This window comes from Camponotus vicinus, unplaced genomic scaffold (genome assembly GCF_025532165.1).
Source record: "Camponotus vicinus isolate PSW18456_S1 unplaced genomic scaffold, iyCamVici1.0 SCAF_10, whole genome shotgun sequence".
In the NCBI taxonomy this organism is placed as follows: Eukaryota; Metazoa; Arthropoda; class Insecta; order Hymenoptera; family Formicidae; genus Camponotus; species Camponotus vicinus.
The window spans coordinates 13,684,574-13,692,119 of NW_028141946.1; the positions used below are offsets into that span (position 1 = coordinate 13,684,574).

At 27.7% G+C, this 7,546-nt stretch overlaps 1 pseudogene; it reads left to right on the forward strand.

The window, feature by feature from the left end:
• Window positions 1-485: 485 nt before the first annotated feature.
• Window positions 486-6,417, forward strand: LOC145960097 (uncharacterized; annotated as a pseudogene).
• The last annotated feature ends 1,129 nt before the right edge of the window (window positions 6,418-7,546 follow it).

Below are 7,546 nucleotides of genomic sequence, written 5' to 3' on the forward strand. Positions count from 1 at the left end.
AAACGCGCTAAACAACGTAATCGCTATAAACAGAATTTAGAAGATAAACGCGCTAAACAACGCAATCGTTATAAACAGAATTCAGAAGATAAATGCGTTAAAGAACGATATCGATATAAAGCAGATTTAGAAAATAAACGGATACAAAACCGTATCCGTTATTCCAAAGATTTTCAGCGCGAACGAGATAGACAAATAAAATTAAATCCTGATCGTAAATGGCTTTACAATATTATTTGAAAAAAGGTACAAAATCTATATCTGAAATAAAAAATCTAACTATTGTTTAAAAAATTAATAAAAAATATGAAAAGTTCTGGTCGAGAAATTCTATAAAAATTTGTAATTCTTTAGAAATATTTAAAGTAAAAGATATTGTAAAAAAAATTAATATTAAAGGTCATATTGAAAAACAATTAGAAGCAGAAAAAATTATACGTTGGTGTATGCGTATTAGAAATAGTCATATTTGCAACATATACAAAATGTTAACTTTAATTAGAAAGAAATCAGAAGTGAATTTAACTCTTGTGGCTGAATGTTCTACAATTGATGAAAAATTACGTGCATTATGTGGTATATCTAAGCATACAGCCTCATTCGAAAATTACTTTATTGATTCTACATATCGCGATATAACTTCATCGGAACCTTTAATAATAAATACAAAGGGACAAGTTATAAATATATTACCGTTAATAGAAGGACAAATAAAAAAATCATGGTCATGCAATACTTTATGTAAAATTGATAAACCGTTAATTAGCCGTTATCAAGAATTTCTCGAAACTATAAATATATGCACTTTAAAGAATGTACCAAAATTGATAAAAAGTATTTATGAATGTACTATGAAAACTAAGATTTCAAGTGAAAAGTTAGGTCATACGCATAGCTGTTATATTGATTTAACACTTTGTAAAGGAATATTTCTTCCAGTTCAATTATTATCCCCTCATTTTCCAAAAGTAAGATATATTAGGCGTTTAATTTATCAACTTACTAGTTTTTATCGAAAAATGGAAAATATAGATAAAGCATTAATTAATGCTGATTTGAATACATTGAATAAAATTGTAATTTCTGCACAAGAAAAAGCTGATATGTACAAACATCAACAATTCAATACAATTCTGAGCGATGATGATATTATTTTTAAATATCATAAAGCGTTTAAGGCCTTTATTAAACGTTCAAGAGACACGCCACGAAATATTTGCATATCATGTGAGAGATTGTGTTATAAAAGGAGTGTTTCTGAAGTAAATAGTCTTCAAATAGACAATCAATTTTGGAAAAATTTAATAGCATATATACAACAACGCAAAATTAATGCGCAATATATATGTAATTATTGTGCAAGCAAATTTCGTAATGGCCTAATGCCTGCGTATTGCATTTTGAATAATCTCTTCACAGATAATGTGCCTGAAGTAATATCATCTCTTAACACATTTGAAAAAATTCTTATACAAAGAGCTAAAGCATTTCAAACTATCTTTAAAATGGGAACTGTTATTAATAAAAAGTTGCCTCAAAGAAAAATGGTCCAAAAAGTTAAAGGTAGAACATTTCACTTACCGCTTCCATTGCAAGAGACATTGAATAAGTTATGTTCTATTACTGATCCAATAGATATGAATCCCGAATTTTATATTTTAATTCGAAGTATCCCAACAAAATCAAAGATTATTTGGGAAGAAATAGTTGATGTGAAAAAAGTATTTAACGCTTTAATGTGGTTAAAGCGCAACAATGCTTTATATTCCCATATTATATTGTCAAATAATTACAGTGAATTATGTTTGCCAAAATTAAAAAGTTCAGAGTTCTAAATGGAAGAAGAAAATAATACAGAGACATCGAATGACGAACTTGAGGTATTAAATAAGTCGGTAGACGAGACGAAAAATGATATGGAAGTTGTATTAGAAAATCAACAACAAAAGGCAATGCTAACTCAAGTTACTGATGAAGATGATAGTTATTATGAACAATATACTATATATCCTTTATATGAAAAGAAAGCAAATAAAACTGCAACAACTTTATATCAAATGTTAAAAATTCAGGACTTGCCTTTGGATAATCGTAAAAAATATTTAGATTTGATGTGTTTTCCAGATATTTATCCTTTTGGTATTAATGGACAACATGAAACTAAAAAAGTAAAACTTTATGATCATGAATTTATTAAATGTCGATTAACATCTAAACATCCACAGTATAGATTAAATCAACAATATTTATTTTATTTATTGAATGATGCAAATATGCGTCAATTAAATCGTGGAATTTTTCATAAAATGAACGTAACAAATTCGCGAGTTCGTTATACAGCTGCAGAATATTTAGACGCAATGTCGAAAGAATTATTGGAATCTAATTTGAGTACAATATTTTCAACACTTAGAAATACAGAGCAATATTGGCGTAAACCGAGAAGTGATTTAAATTGTATGACGCAACACTATGGACCTGCGACATGGTTTTTAACCCTAAGTCCGAGTGAATGGTTATGGGAAGATTTAGGTGAATATATTCGTGAAGTAAATGGATGGCATGACGTTTCTTTATCCGTTAGCATACTCGTTGCAAGAGATCCTGTATCAACATCTAGGTTTCTCGATAATAAATTTCGAGCAATGCTTGATTTTATTACCTCTGAGGATCATCCAATTGGAGAAGTAACGCACTACTTCTGGCGACGAGAATACCAAGATAGAGGTATACAACACTTTCACTTATTAATTTGGATTAAAAATGCACCGATTTTCGGGGAATCTGTTATTGAAGAAGTGTCTAAATTTATTTTACAACATATAAACTGTAAAATGCCGGATCAAAATAGTTCTCCTTTATTGTACAGGCGTGTTAATTCGCATCAGCAACATATACATAACGATTATTGTCTTCGCTCTAAAAAAGTAGGACGTAAAGTTATTCGTCGATGTCGTTTTGGGTTTCCTCGCCCTGTTACTGAAACTTTCAATATGAGAGATGTAGCAACTTCGATAGCAGGAAGAAAACAATTGAAACATAAAAGTAGACTTTATGATCTTCCTCGAATGGATAACGAAGTTAGTATAAATGACTATAATCCTGTTCTTCTTACTGCATGGGAAGGTAATATGGATATTAAATTTATTGGTGAAAAATCATCGCTACTTACCTGGTACATTACTAAATATATGAATAAAGCAGGAAAAAGTAAATTATCTGAGATTATTCTTAATAGTAAAAATAATAAACACAAATCATTAGTTTCTTATCTTTGGAATATTGCTTTGCGATTTACGAATAATAGGGAATGTGGAGCTCTCGAAGCTGCTGATGCATTATTAGGTATTCTTTTGTATGGAACTGATCAAAATACAACTCTCAGATGGCTAGATGTTAACCCAATTAGATATAGGAAATTAAAAAATCGCAAAGAAATTGAAGCTCTTAATGCTGAATCTACAAATATATTTTATCCATCTTTGATAGATGATCATTATCCACATAGACCAAATGAATTAGAAAATATGTCTCTTTATGAATTTGCACAGTGGTATGATATCTCGAAAATAAAACCGAAAAATAAAAATATTAAATGTTATAAAATAGATAATGGTTATTATCTTAAACGGCGACAGCGTGGATATCTTATTAATCATTATAGATATAGTGTTAATACACAACCGAAAAACTATTTCTTTTCATTATTGCTTATGTTTAAACCATGGCGAAAATTAGAGGATCTCAAATGTGAATGCGATACTTACGCCGAAGCGTTTCATAAAGTAAAACTGCATCTTGGACAAGCATTACAATATCATGAAAGATTAGAAGAATTGCAAAAAGCTTTTGAAACTGCAAAACAGTTAGTTCAGCAATGTCTAGATGATGACTTATAAAAACAACAGTCTCAGGATGATCCTGATAATCCAATAGGTGTTCAAAATGTAGAGGCTGGTGAGGCAATGCAAGATTTCAAAGATCTTGGTGATAAAGTAATTCGAGAAATCAATGTATCTGAGATGATAGAAAAATTAAATACTGATCAAAAACGAGTTTTTAATAAAGTTATCAATATTATAGAATCAGATGAATCAGTATTACGATTATATGTTAGCGGAGAAGGTGGTACTGGAAAAAGTTTCTTAATCAAGACTATTAAGTGCTGGATAAAGCAAAATCTGAATAAAGATACTGCTGTAGCAGGATCTACAGGTATTGCAGCGTTTAATATAAATGGTTTAACAGTTCATAGATTACTTCAATTACCCGTCGAACATGGTCGTACTCCTAAGTATAAACCACTATCTGATCATGTATTGAAAGTTTTACGAGCAGATCTTAAGAATGTTATTCTTTTTATAATTGATGAAGTGTCAATGATATCTAATTTGACGTTAATGTATATACATCTTCGATTATCTGAAATATTTGACACTAATGATTGCGACGATGGTTGGTTTGGTCGGAAGCATATTCTTTTATTTGGAGATTTGTTTCAATTACCTCCTGTACGAGAAGATCTTATCCTTATACATTTATCAAATGAAAAAGTTGCTAAACATCTTGGTTCTTTAAATGCTGTTAATTTATGGATTACGTTATTTGATTACGAGGAATTAATAATCAATATGCGTCAACAAGGAGATAACTGTTATCGTGAATTATTATCAAAAATTCGTATTGGTTTATTGACAAAATCTGATTGTAAGATTCTTGAAAGCAGAAAAATATCTTTCAAAAATGATTCTTTTGAATCTAGAGTAGATGAATTATGTAGTTTTATTAATAATTTATCATCTGACACTGTATGTTTATTGCCTACTTGTAATATGTGTGATGTTATCAATAATGCAATGTTAAGTCGTATTGCTTCTAAAGAAATTTTATTAACAGCTGAAGACACGATTGAATGTATTCCGTATGTAAAAAGGAAAGTATTAAAAGTATTATCAAATAATGATGATGATAATTCTAGAACAGCTGGGCTTTCGAAACAAAGCAAAATTAAAATTGGAGCGAAAGTTATGATACGGCGTAATATTGATGCTAGTTTAGGTCTTGTAAACGGTACCATTGCTAAAGTGATTTCAATTGAACAAGATACATTTACTGATAACGTAGAAAAGATCAAACTTCTTTTACCGTCGGGTTTAGAATATTCTATTGAAAGAGTAAGTGTTAAATTTGAAGTGATGGATAGAGCATATGTTATTAGAAAACAATTTCCATTATCTCTAAGTTATGGCATCACTATTCATAAAAGTCAAGGATTGAGTTTGCAAAATGCTATTATGGACATCGGTAATTCCGTATTTAGTTGTGGTCAAACTTATGTTGCACGAGTAACATCTCTAGAAGGATTACATTTAATTAATTTCGATCCTTCGTCAGTAATAGCCAGTCAAGAAGTCTATTATTGAATATAATCGTTTAAAACGGATACATAAACCAAAAGCAGAAATGATTATCATAGCAAAAGAACACCATCACAAAGTGAAAGATGCCCTATGAGCATTACCAAAAGTAGTTGCTTCTGTTCAAAAATCAAGTTTAAATCACAAAGTTCAATGTAGATCAAACAGTACTGCTTGGATCATATATGGTTTCCAAAATACAGATAAGGTTTCATGTTATGCAAATGCAGTATTGCAATGTTTATTGCATTTAAATGTTATTAGACAGCAATTGTTTAATTGTGATAAATCAGATATTTTACGTCTGTTAATGCATCGATATGAAATTGGAATGCATAATTTAAATACATATGCAATACGTCAATATTTAGGAGAACATTTTTCGAGCATTATAAAACATAATGCATTTGATTTTCTTATAACTCTTTGTAAAAAATATGAATGTATAAAAAATTTGATGGAGCATCAAATAACTTGTACTAAGCGATGTAAAACTTGTGATTATACAAAAACTACTCATAATAATAATATCATTATTTCAATTCCAGTTAATAATTTGAAGAAGAAAAATTTTAATCTTAATGATTTATTAAACATTACGTTTTCACATTGGTATCAATCACGTAATGAATCATGTGAATATTGTACTGGAAATGATATAATATATAAAAATGAAATAACATTAACAAAAGAGATAATTGTTATTCATTTAATATTATTTTTATCACAGGATGATAAATTAATGAAAACAACATCTGAATTTAATTTACGTGCTGTCCCAACAACTAAGGTATTAATAGCTGGACAATCATATAAGACAATGAATGCTATATTTCATCATGGTTCATCTATTAATGAAGGTCATTATGTAAGTATATGTAGAGAAGGAAGATCTAGTATTTGGGTTGAAGTTGATGATATGCAAGTTAAAAAAAGGCAATGACCTAGAGGTGCAAAAGATGTTTCTATAATATTTTTACAAAAGATAGCTAGCAAATAATATCTATTAAATGTTATAAAAAAAAAACTAAAAATTTGTACATACAAAAAGTTAAACAAATCTTGATTTCTTTAGTAAGCAAAGAGGAAAATTGATTTTTGATGAAATATAAGGAGTTGCTGGTGCGTTCTTTATTTATTTAAAAATGTTTAACATATACTAAAAAAATAAATGATATAATTCTAAAAAAATTACCTTTTTTTAAAAAAGTAAAAAGAAGGCGCCAAGTTCATGCGGCACACAATAAATTATGTATATATGTTATATATGTATATATGTATATATATAAATATATTTTTTTAATATAATATCTCTTAGCAAATTAGACTAAAAAAAGAAGTGATATAATCCCAAAAAAATTACCTTTTTAAAAAAAGGTAAAAAGGGCGCCAAGTTCATGCGGCACACACAATAAATTATTTTAATATAATTATAATATATCCTACAAAAATAATGATATCAAAAAATTGCGCCAAGAATATAAATCTTATGCGAAAAGTAATTTCTTTTATTATTATTATATATATATATATATATATATATATATATATATATATATATAATATTTATATATTATATTATATATTATATTATATATATTATATATATTATATATGTTATATTTTATATTATATTATATATATATATATATTATATTTATAATATTATTATTATTATTATTATTTAAAAATTAAAAACTAAAAATGAATATAAAACAAAATTTTAATTTAAGAAAACTTGGCGCTGCCAATAAAATGGAAACATACCGGGGATTTATATTTAACAAATTTAGGAAATTAAGTAACACTTTTAAGCTGAACAATATGTTAATAAAATGGACAGATATTGTTAATTTATATTTAGCAAATTTAAGAAATTAAGCAATACTTTTAAGCTGAACAATATGTTAATAAAGTGGACACATATTGTTAATTTATATTTAGCAAAGTTAGGAAATTAAGCAACACTTTTAATCTGAATAATATGTTAATAAAATGGACACATTGTTGATTTATGTTTAGCAAATTTAGGAAATTAAACAATACTTTTAAGCTGAACAATATGTTAATAAAGTGGACACATATTGTTAACTTATATTTAGCAAAGTTAGGAAATTAAGCAACACTTT